General features: G+C 41.5%; 1 pseudogene; it reads left to right on the top strand.

The window, feature by feature from the left end:
* The first annotated feature begins 231 nt into the window (after positions 1-231).
* Positions 232-12,032, top strand: part of LOC144668494 (broad substrate specificity ATP-binding cassette transporter ABCG2-like) — a 30,470-nt pseudogene continuing 18,669 nt past the window's right edge.

Here is a 12,032-nt window from a genome sequence, read left to right as displayed (position 1 = left end):
ATTGTCCTAATCACTGGGAACTGTGCCTCTCGAGGTACTCTCCAGTGGTGTTGGGACTCTGACAACATGAGATGCAATTACGCCTGAGGACAATCCCTCCTGGCCTCAGTCCTCCCTCGACAGTAAATGAGGGAGTGAGAGAGTGAGAACCCTGATACTGGGAGTGAACCGGACACACACACACACACATACACACCATGCCCCACCCCCTCCCTCCCCAAAAGTCTATCCATGCCAGCTGGGGAGAGGAGGAAAACCCAGCCTGAAAGCCAACCTGCTTCCAACGCCTTTTTTGATATAAATTTTGCTGAGGCCAGCTCGGAGCCTGTACCACCAGAGGCAAACACAAGGTCGGTGTTAGTTAAACCCAACTCCTTAGCCCAGCCCTAGTCCCATTCCCCTTCCCTGATGACCAAGTCTTGGGGCTTAGTCTGTCTCTATCTACTTCTGCTTCCTAAGTGAAATGGCAAAAAAGGTTTCATTAGCTCTGCTGCTTGGCACTTTTTAACAATCATCTTTATTAATTACTCATTTTTAAAATGATCGATTTATTGCTTTGGCATTGATTTTTTTGTTGGCTTAGCAAATTGTTTTTGTTTTCTTCATACATTAACATTTATTTTGCAATTCATGTGCCAAACCAGGTCTCGGGCAGCTGGTGCTGGGTTTCTTGCTGAGTGGATTGAGGGGCTCACTGGAGTCTGGTTGCTTTTTGGAGGGCTGGCAAAAGAGTTACTTTTGCTCGAATAGGAATGGGAAGTGTTGGAAATGCTCAGCATGCCTGGCGGCATCTGTGCAGGGAGAAACAGGAACTCCATGCCCCTTCATCAGAACTAGTGCAGGTTCTGTACCTGAAGCGTCGACGCTGTTTCTCTCTCCAAAGATGCTGCCTGGCTTTCTGGGTATTTCCAGAATTTTCTGTTTATATTTCAGATTTCCAGCATCTGCATTACTTTGGTCTCCTATTAAATGCTCCATGCCGGGCATTTGTAAGTATGGTTAGTTTCAATTTAAAATGAGAAAATATTTTTCATTCCATGCAAAATGTAATTTTTCTGTTAACTTTGGTTGGTACTAATTTACTGGAAGGTTTTTCCATTATGTGCCAGTAGAATATGTCACTGTTAGTTCAACATATTCTCATTTGTACATAGGATTGTTGCTTTTGGTGCTTTTGAGGTTCAAGTCCTTTGGATGTTGCTGTCTGGATACCACATAGGACCTGGTTAAAATAAGCAGAGCTGGTTTTATAATGTGGACGACCAAATTGTGTGTAATTGCCTTACAAAGCTGCAGTTGTAAAGTGTATCATATGGAAAGCTGAGCTTTCAATGGGCTGTATAAATAGAGGTAAAGAGTACAAAAGACAAGACGTTTTGCTCAACCTATATAAAATAGGTCGACCACACTGTGGCAGTGGTTCCCAATTCTGGTCACCTGAAAGAATGTTGGGGGTGGTGGTTATAGGTTGAAGGGGGGTAGTTAAGGAGCTGGAAACAGGAGAAGCACCACGACCCATGGTTTCTCCCCCTGGCCCTGGTACCAATGGCAAAGCGATGGGGGAGCCACAGCCCCAGAGCCTGGGTGAAGCCTAGACTTTAGCTGTGTGAGACTGAGGAGTGGCCTTCAGCTGCCCCAGACCTCACTCTCTGCCTGTTCTCATGCCAACTTCAACTCTTCACTTCTGTTGAATGTGTCAGCAGAGATAGTTTGAGCAGTCAGTGCTGAACAGCTGACCCAACCTTGACCTTGGCCTTGCCCTGAGTGCACCTCTTTCAGAATGGCCCCATTCATCTGCCACCCGGTCCTCACAACCATCTCTGCGCCCGCTGAACCTTCCCAAATCTTCCTCATTGCTAGAAAGGAACCAGAAGTAGAAGGGTGAGCTGGGTTGATCTCAACGCGCTTGGGCCTGTCACCTGTAAGGCAAGGCTGAGACACACCCAAATATCTCACAGGTTAATAATGTTGGGGTCTACATGTGTTCAAGAAAGCATCTTTGACTGAAATTGAGAGAGAAATAAATAAATTCGAAGCAGTAGGATATTAAGTATTAAAGTAAATTTAAAAGAACAGAAACATGCCAGAAATATTCAGCAGGTCAGGTAGCATCCGTAGAGAAAGAAACTGAGATATTGTTTCAGATTGATGACTTTTTTTGTCAGAACTGGGAATATTCCGACGATGAACAACTTTCAAGCAAGTGCGGAGGCAGGAGAAGGTCTGTGATAGGGCAGGAGAGGTTAAATGATAAAAATAAATGGGTGGTAGTGAAACAAGTGAAGGAACAAAAGATGGGGCTAGAGGAGGGGTAAGTGGGAAGAGCAGGATCATCAGCATCAGGAGGCTGCCTGGGAAAATGGGGACAACGATCCTGATCGGAAACTTTTTAAACCAATGTTGAATCTGGAAGGCTGTGAAGTGTGTAGGCAACCGGTGTGGAAGGTGTCGATGTCAAATCAGGCACGGCAGAGATGGAGACCTGGGAGAGTTGGATGGAGTTCCTACAGGAAGCAGGGTTGGAGCTTTTATAACATGAAGTGAGCTAATTGTGACCATTTTAAAGCATTGGTCAGGAGAATTCTCTCCTCTGCTCACCAGACTTGACCACAGGATGCTTATCGGCAGTAGAAAGCTTTTCAGATGTCTGAATTTACAAAGAGAGCAGCATTTTCTTCTATGAATCAGCTTCTCACGGAAATCGAGTACCTGTCCCTAAGTTAAATGTTCCATTTTCTCTCTCAGTGCTTTTTCCAACATCCCTCACTTCACTTCAGACTGGGTCAGTTTGCGTTGCTAAGCAATTGATTCCACAGCCACTAATATGAAGGTTTTGGTCAGGAGAAACCCAAATGATTTATAAAAGGAGAATAAAAGAAACACTAAAATCCCAAATAAAGAGATAGTAAATTGAAGAATGAAAAATGGGAAGGGAGAGAAAAAGCCCTGACAGAGATTCTAAGATGAGATCGAGCAAAGCTGTCGAGAAAACATAAAACATTCCTAACATATGGATTCTGTTATTAAAACCTGAGAATGATAAAAGGGCATTCGTTGCTAAAATCTTTGACGAGGTCCCTGGAGTCATATTTATGAGACTTTGAGAAGTGAAAAGGGTAAAACGAGTGCCTTTGAATTTATTGCTGTCCCAGACAAAAGTCTGCACATTGCCTCTGAATGCATTCCCAAAGATTTGCCATCAGTCTTCAGCACAATCAGTTTGGGGGAGGGGAAATGGGAGAAATTTGCCCCCACTTTCTCTGGCCCCTCTTCTTCCTACTCCAAATCCCAGGATTGCCCATTCCAATTAGTTCTCTTGGGTGAATTTAAAAGATCTCAAGGTACTATTTCAAAGAAGAGCAGGGGAGTTATCCCCAATGTCCTGGTCAATATTCATCCTTCAGTTAACATCACCAGAACAGATTGTCTGGTCGTTATCACTTGTGGGAGCTTGCTGTGTGCAAATTGGCTACTGTGTTTCCTACATTACAACAATGACTACACTTCAAAAATACATCATTGGCTGTAAAGTGCTTAGGGACATCCTCTGGTCATGAAAGGTGCTATATAATTGCAAGCCTTTATTTCTACTGTGGAAAGATGCACTGTGTATAAGAAAATTAGCTACAAATAAATATATTGATATATTGGCTAACTGTGAGAGCAGTTTTGATTTATGAGAATGATACTATAAAGACCATAAGACATAGGAGCAGAAATTAGGCCATTCGGCCCATCGAGCCAAGAGTTACATTGCGAGGAAAGATTAACCAAACTAATTCCCCAACATACTTTCTGGAATTTAGAAGTTTAAGGGAGGTGATTTGATCAAAGTTTTCAAAATATTAAGGGGAACATATAGGATGGATCGGGAGAAACTATTTCCGCTGGTTGAGGAGACCAGGACTAGAGGACATCGTCTAAAAATTAGAGCTCAACCTTCCAAGGGTGAAATTAGGAAACACTTTAACACAAAGGGTAATCAAAATTTGAAATTCTCTTGCACAAACTGTAATTGATACCAGATTAAGTGTTTACTTTAAATCTGAAATTGATAGATTTTTGTTAACCAATAGTATTAAGGGAAATGGGACAAAGAAGGGTACATGGGGCTAGGTCACGGATCAGTCATGATCTCATTGGATGGTGGAACAGGCTTGAGGGGCTGAATGGCACCTTCCTGTTCCTATGTTCCTTAATATCAAGTGTGCAACATGAACAACGCCTCCGTGACACTTCAGTGTCTGAACAGTTTTCCTGTGTTAATTACAGTTATAGATGCAAGATCGGACACCCCAGTTAATCATATTTGTTTTAGATTCATATAAACAGAACTTTATACAGTAGATATTATGTTCCAGATACCATTTCATTCAAGCGAAAACCACTCATGAAATCAAGTTATTATTTAAACAGTTCAAATGTGTACATCAGCGTGAACCTGTGATAGGAAATTTTATTTTATAGACGCCGAGTGCTAAACATTGGTCAAAATGTGTCCTGACAACATCTGGAGGAGTGGTCCACAGGCGCCACTCTGTGGAACTCTGTTGTATTGCAGAGTGTTCCTGGATAATCAGAAGTGCCTGAACTGTTTTGTCTTCATGAGTCACTAAAGTTCCATTAGATGAACCACCAGAAACCTCGTATGTTTATTACAAGAAGTCTAAATCTCCACTTGTCAACATATAAAACATATGGAAAATTAAACTTCATTTTCATTTCTCAAAATAGAACAACTTGCATATATATAGCACTTTTAATAAAACGTCCCAAGGAGCTTCACAAGAACACAACCAAACAAAATTTGTCACCAAGTCACATTAGGAAATATTAGGAGAGGTGTTACGTCAATGAAGTAGGTTTTAAGGAGCATCTTAAAAGGAGGAGAGAGAGAGAGTGAGAGAGAGGTGTAACTGCAAGTGTTTAATTTATCAACTTATAAGATCAAACAATGGTAAACTTTGTTATAATTGTGCAAAAATTATGTTAAGCTTTAACATTTAAACGTGAACTAGATTGCAATAATTTTCCCCGACCCTTGGCTCTGTTCTAGTTACATTTCCATTCTGTCTATTGGTCATAGTTCGGGATTTTATGTTTGAGTTTATATGAATGAGTTTCGCACGTGACCCCTCAAGACTGACCTGAATAATTGATGCTAATTCCCTAACATATTCCACAACTTGTGACAAAGGTTTGTTCAGTAACTGATTTTATACACAGACCAAGCGGGTTATAGCTCTGAAAGGGATATTTTCCTGGTTTCAGGAATTCTTTATTCAAACTCTGTGGTGCTTGGGCAGCAGGTGGCTGATAGCCAGTTTATTTTCCTTAAAACTGAAACACAGACAGTAACCTGCTCAAGAATCACCACCACATGAGCCTTCATTATCCTCTGGATCCACAATGAATAAGCAGCTCCCTCAAACCTGCCTGGCCACTGGCAAAAGGACATTGAAATAGGTTCTAAGATTGTGAAATAAGATTGTGTATGGCCTCTTAGACCCATGAAGTGATTGGATATTCTTGGGAATCATGGCATTGTAGATTCTGAACAGCTCTGGGAGGTGTAACCTCACAGGGTTAAATAACTTAACATAAGAAATAGGAGCAGGAGTAGGTCATTCAGCCCTTCGAGCCCACTCCGCCATTCAATGAGATCATGGCTTATCTTCTGCTTCAACAGCGTTTTCCAGCACTATCCCCGTATCGATCTCAGTCTTGAACACACTCAACAACTGAGCCTGCACAGCCCTCTGGGGCACTAAATTCCAAAGATTCAACACCCTCTGATGGAGGTGAAAAGTGAATTCTTTCTTCACAGATGCTGCCTGACCTGGTCAGCATTTCCAGCATTTTCTGTTTTTATTTCAGATTTCCAGCATCTGCAGTATTCATGCTTTTGCATTAATGTTTAATACATCGCCTAGTCTGTTAATATTCCACAGTACTTTCTGCTACTGCATAATAACAAATTATTGAGGTAAGTAGAAGAACCACCTTGTTAGACAAACCAAAACAGTATTACAACTTAAATGTGTGAGGAGGTCACTGGACCTCAGCTCAGTTAGGAAATAAGTATTTCAAAATCAATCGTATTTCCATAAATAAATGAAAATGACAAGGAATAAAATGCTTTGGAAATAAAAGCTTTTAGTACAACTGTTATTGGCTGATTATAAAACCCACTGTCTGTAAATAGCTAGGTAACAATGGTATACTTTCCTATCAGAAATGCAGCTTGTAATATGTGATCACATGTTTCCCTGTGTAATACAAAACTTCACCTTTGCTCAGATTGTAAAAGGGAACACTGATCTCTAAGTGGAAAAACCAACACAAAGCAGAAATGAGAAAAGCTCAAATTTTCACCATTCTGGTCCGATTCTGACTTTTTAACAATATCAGAGATGTGGTGAATGCAGAAAGAGCTTTTTGCATCCATGGAAAAGAGAAAGAAATTCTGTGCGGTGTCAGGTAAGACTGCTAATTCTAGCCTCCTTGCTTTGTGAATATTGACAACTGGATCGAGGGTGAACGGGCGACCTCCAGTGTGCAGACAAGCTGCAGTTTTACTGCCAGCATTGGAACTAACTGTTGCTGAATGACGTCAGCTCTTCACAGCTGTCACTCCACTTGTAGCCTTTGCATTCTTCCTTTCATGGGAGTTAACTATTTATCTTTGGTTTGAATTGTGAATCTGTTTTTATTCTCCACAAGGTGATACATGAGCGGATAATCTGAATCACACTTTCTCACCCTCCTAGATTTCCTTTGCTTCTTCCACATATCCAGTCTAATCTCAAATGGTGACCAGTTTCTGCCTCAGCCACTAACCCTACGGGCGAATCCCACAGCCTCACAACTTTCTCTGCTCTCTGTTTTACATTTCTTACATTAACTCTTCTATCTATTGCCCCTCATTGCTGACCCCTGACTTTTGGAAAGTGATTGCTTCTATCTACCCTGTCCCATCGTTCAGAGCTTTAAACATATTTGTTTTATCACCATGTAATTTGTGATGTCTGACCAGGAAGCCCCCCATGTGATTCTCACCCTCTAAAGCCTCATTATCCTTCCTGTAGTGTGTCGCCTAATACAGCACACAGTCCTCCAATTGAAATCTTAAAGGTTTTATACAAAATCATCATTTATATCTTTGTTTTTATATTCTGTACCTCTTGTGATTAAAAACCTGGTATACCATTACGTTTTTTTTTTAAAGCTTTCTGCATCTTTGATGTCCAGTGAACCTGTGCTCCAAATTCCTTTGCCCTTTCACTATTCTAAGCCAACTACCAGTCCCAATGTAATTGCTGCTGTTACACCTTTTTACAGCCCCCATTCTCATGGCAGACTTATAAACTGGCATTGGATGCCATCTGCCACATTTTAGCCAATTGCCATCCTCTTATCATGTGGCAGCTTCCTTTGGTCCTCTGAGGAGTTAACTCTACCTCCTATTTTGATGTCGCCTGCACACTCTGACACCACTCCTTGTAGGTTTCTATCTAAACAGTGAACATCCCTGACCCAGAACTGAACCCTGTGACTTCACCACTCTGAAAAGCTGCCTTAACTCCTAATTCTTGTTTTCTCATTCCTAGCACATTTTAATCCAATTTGTTTTCTTCCTGGAATTTCACATCCATTACTATTCCTGTAATCCCTGTGTTACCTTGTCAAAGATTTTCCTACAGTCCACATACACCTACCATATCTGTTGTCTCCTTAAAGAATGATACTGGGGCTAAAAGGGTTGAATTCATGACGACAGGTTCCATAGACTAGTTTAGTATTCCCTTGAATATGGGGGTTTAAGGGCAGATGTAATTGAGCTGTTTAAAATTATTGAAGCATTTGATAGGCAAAACTATGTCCTCTGGTGGGGAGGAAGTTCAGAACAAAGGGGCAGAACCTTAAAATTCAAGCCAGGCCATTCAGGGGTGATATCAGGAAGCATTTCTTCACACAAAAATGAATGGAAATCTGAAACCCTCTCCCCCAAAAAGCTTGTGAGGCTGGGGGCTGAGTGAAAATTTCAAAACTGAGGTTGGTAGATTTTTGTTGGGGAAAGGGTTATGAAACTAAGATGGGTAAATGGATTTAAGATACCTTTCAGGCATGATCTAATTGAATAGCAGAACAGTTTGAAGGGCTGAATGGCCTCTTCCTGTTTCTATGTTCCCTCAAAGAATTCTAAGGTTTGTCAAGGACAATTGACCTTTTGAAATCCTTGCTGTTTTTTTCTTATTATCTAAATATATCTAATATCTAAACACTTTAATCCTTGATCAAGGAGTCTAAACTTTTCCTGCCACAGATGATAAACTAACTGGTCTGTAACCCTCCAGTGATTCATGACTTTGAACAAGTACATTTATTTTTCATGTTTTTCTGTCCCTCACCTGGCCTCACGACTCCTTCCTTCCACATCAGATGTGAGGATCAGAGTCTGCTTGAATGTTACTGACCTCCAGGCTATTGTCTACATCAACTCCAGTTCGAACTTCATGAGTTCCTTCTCTTTGGAAGTACTTTGCATTTTCTAATCAATTCCCTGTTACCTCACAGTGCTTTGTAAAGTCAAATTCCCTCATGACTGCATTTTTACATTCTTGGTTGCGACTTTGATAGCTGCACAATGACTGGATATTTAATTAATCTCTGAAATAAAGCTACAATTCTGCTGTTGGGAATATGCAGCACTGTATGGGTAACAGGGAACTGACTAAGTTCAGCTGAATCTTCTGAAGTGTGAACTTGAAAATGGGTGGCAAAGTCATTCATTGATATTTGAGATATTCTTGATATTTCAAGCGGTCTGCTGGATTGTCACCACATCCACAAACATGCACTCTCTCCACCACCCATGCACAGTAGTAGCAGTGTGGACCATCTACAAGATGCATTGCAGGAATTCACCAAGGTTCCTTAGACACCACTTTCCAAACCCACGACCACTACCACCTAGAAGGACAAGGGCAGCAGATAAATAGAAACACCACCACCTGGAAGTTCCCCTCCAAGTCACTCACCATCCTGACTTGGAAATATATCGGTGTTCCTTCACTGTTGCTGGGTCAAAATCCTGGAACTCCCTTCCTAACAGTACTGTGGGTGTACCTACACCACATGGACTGCAGCAGTTCAAGAAGGCAGTTCACCACCACCTTCTCAAGGGCAACTAGGAATGGGCAATAAATGCTGGCCCAGCCAGCAAAGCCCACATCCTGTGAATGAATTTTAAAATATATATTTTTAGATATTCTTCACCTTTTGAGTTTGAGTTGTAATGATTTGGTTTTTGGATATATGAGAATTTCCATAAAAGAGATGGGTAATCTGTATTGCTAGACTTGGCTGTAGCCATTCACTGTGCATCCTTTATTTCAGTGGGATGATGAGACCTGGCATGAATGCTATCCTTGGTCCAACGGGAAGCGGCAAGACGTCGTGAGTCATACAAAAAGATTCATGAAGTATCACAATTGCTCAAAACTACCAGAATGTTCCCTCTTGGCAATAGTTTAAAGACTGTCCCTTCTTTTTACAGCTTCTAGATGTGTTAGCAAACCGGAAGAATCCTAAAGGACTCAGATCAGGTCAGGTCCTACTGAATGGCCAACTCGTGGACTCAAACTTTAACCTCCAGTCTGCTTATGTTGTGCAGGTGAGAGTTGCAATGTAGGTGATATTTTCTATGCCGTGTTTGAGTTCATGTCAGTATAGTACCCTGTACATCCATGAATCTTCTGCCAGAGTTGAAATAGTGCCAGAAGACCCAATAGGAATCTGCTGCAGTGTCATTCAATATGTTTTCCCTAATTTGAAAATTCTTTGACATTCTTAAAACCTCCAACAATTAAAACCTGATGGGATGAGATGCCACACTTTTAAATGTTAATTTGTTTGTATCTAATGCACAAATACAGCAAAGTCAGGCTGTTCAATGTATTTTAATAGTGAGACTGACAGTGAGATGTTGACTTCCTGAAGCTAACCATGGAGCAGAGAACTTCTGACAGAAACTTTGGGATTTTCATGTTTAATTGCGCATCTGCCCTTCCCCTGAAGTTGCTACACATTAGTGCATAAATAATGCCAAGCTCCATGAACCTCATCATTAATTTCTCAGCAAATCTGTCCCAAATCTATCCTAATTGAACCAGGGGGATCGGTTCAAACCGCTGACTGATTAATTCAGGACTGCTATCAGGAAGTTTGTTTTTGCACAGAGTGATAAAGATATATGTAGATTACAGAGGCAAAATCCTGGAATTATTTAAGAAACTGTTGGATATTTTGATGGGGGCTGTAAGGTTCTGTCAGGACTGAGGAGCTGAGAATGGCTTTGCTCATTCAGGACTATCCTGTGAATTAAAAGGAGATTCCAATTTTTAAAAAAAAGTATGACATGCAATTTTTGAACAACTCACAAATGGCAACTTTCTTCAATAACAGGATGATATTCTGATGGGAACATTAACAGTGAGAGAAAATCTGGAGTTTTCTGCCAACCCTCGGCTCCCAAAAAACAGTATAACTCCGAGGAGAAGCAAGAAAAAGTCATTAATGAACTTGGATTACAAGACTGTGCCAACACCAAGGTATTTTTACCCAGAATTTAAAGCACATACACAGGCCATTCTGCCCAACAGATCCATGTCAGTATTCGTGACCCACCCGATCCTCCTTCTACCCTATTTTACTCACCCCATTGCCGCATCTTTCTATTTCTTTCTCCTTCTTGTCTTTATCCAGCTTCCCATTAATTTCAGCCATTCTATCCACTGCAACTACGTGTGGGAGCGAGTTCTACAAACTCACCAATCCTTGAATATGCTGGTTTTGTGATAGGTAATTCTCCCCGTAGCCCGTCAATTTCTGTTGACTGCAATTGAAATCCAGAACCTCTGTTGATGAACAGATGTCTTTCATCTGCTTTGTCCTGCTTCTTGAGTGTTGTGGAAGCTGCACTCATCCAGGCAAGTGGAGAGTATTCCATCAAACTCTTGACATGTGCCTTGCAGATGGTGGACAGGCTTTGGAGAGTCAGGAGGTGAGTTACTCGCCGCAGGATTCCTAGCCTCTGACCTGGTCTTGTAGCCACAGTATTTATATGGCTAGTCCAGTTCAGTTTCTGGTCAATGGTAACCCTCAGGATGTAGATAATGGGGGATTCAGTGAAGGTAATGGGTGATGGTTAGATTCTTTGACACCGTGCAAATGTTACTTGCCACTTGTCAGCCCAAGCCTGGATATTGTCCAAGTCTTGCTGCATTTGAACATGGACTGCTTCAGTATCTGAAGAGTCTCAAATGGTGTTGAACATTGTGCAATCATCAGCGAACATCTCCACTTCTGACCTTGTGATGGAAGGAAGGTCATTAATGAAGCAGCTGAAGATGGTTGGGCCGAGGACACTACCCTGAGGAACTCCTGCAGTGATGTCCGGGAGCTGAGATGACTGACCTCCAACAACCACAACCATTTTCCTTTGTGCTAGGCATGACTCCAGCCAGTGGAGAACTTTCTCCCTGATTCCCATTGACTCCAGTTTTGCTAGGGCTCCTTGTTGCCACACTCGGTAAAGTGCTGCCTTGATGTCAAGGGCAGTCACTCTCACCTCAACTCGGGAGTTCAGCTCTTTTGTCCATGTTTGAACAAAGGCTGTAATGAGTGCCCCTGGCAGAACCCAAACTGAATGTCAGTGAGCAGGTTATTGCTTAGCAAGTACCGCTTGATAGCACTGTTGATGACCCCTTCCATCACTTTACTGATGATCAAGAGTAGACTGTTGGGGCGGTAACTGGACAGGTTGGATTTCTCCTGCTTTTTGTGGACAGGACATACCTGGCCAATTTTCCACATTGCCAGGTAGATGCCAGTGTTGCAGCATGCAACCCTTTGTTTCATGGAGTTCTTAATATTTTCTGTATATTATATGCCCTTCATTCTTTCTAACATTTAATATAACGTATGTAATAATATACGGTTTTACAGAGGTGCTACATTTTGTGTATGTT

This window comes from Cetorhinus maximus, chromosome 27 (assembly GCF_964194155.1).
Source record: "Cetorhinus maximus chromosome 27, sCetMax3.hap1.1, whole genome shotgun sequence".
NCBI classification, from domain to species: Eukaryota; Metazoa; Chordata; class Chondrichthyes; order Lamniformes; family Cetorhinidae; genus Cetorhinus; species Cetorhinus maximus.
The sequence above is the reverse complement of the archived record's forward strand: the minus strand, read 5'-3'. Positions and strand labels throughout refer to the sequence as shown.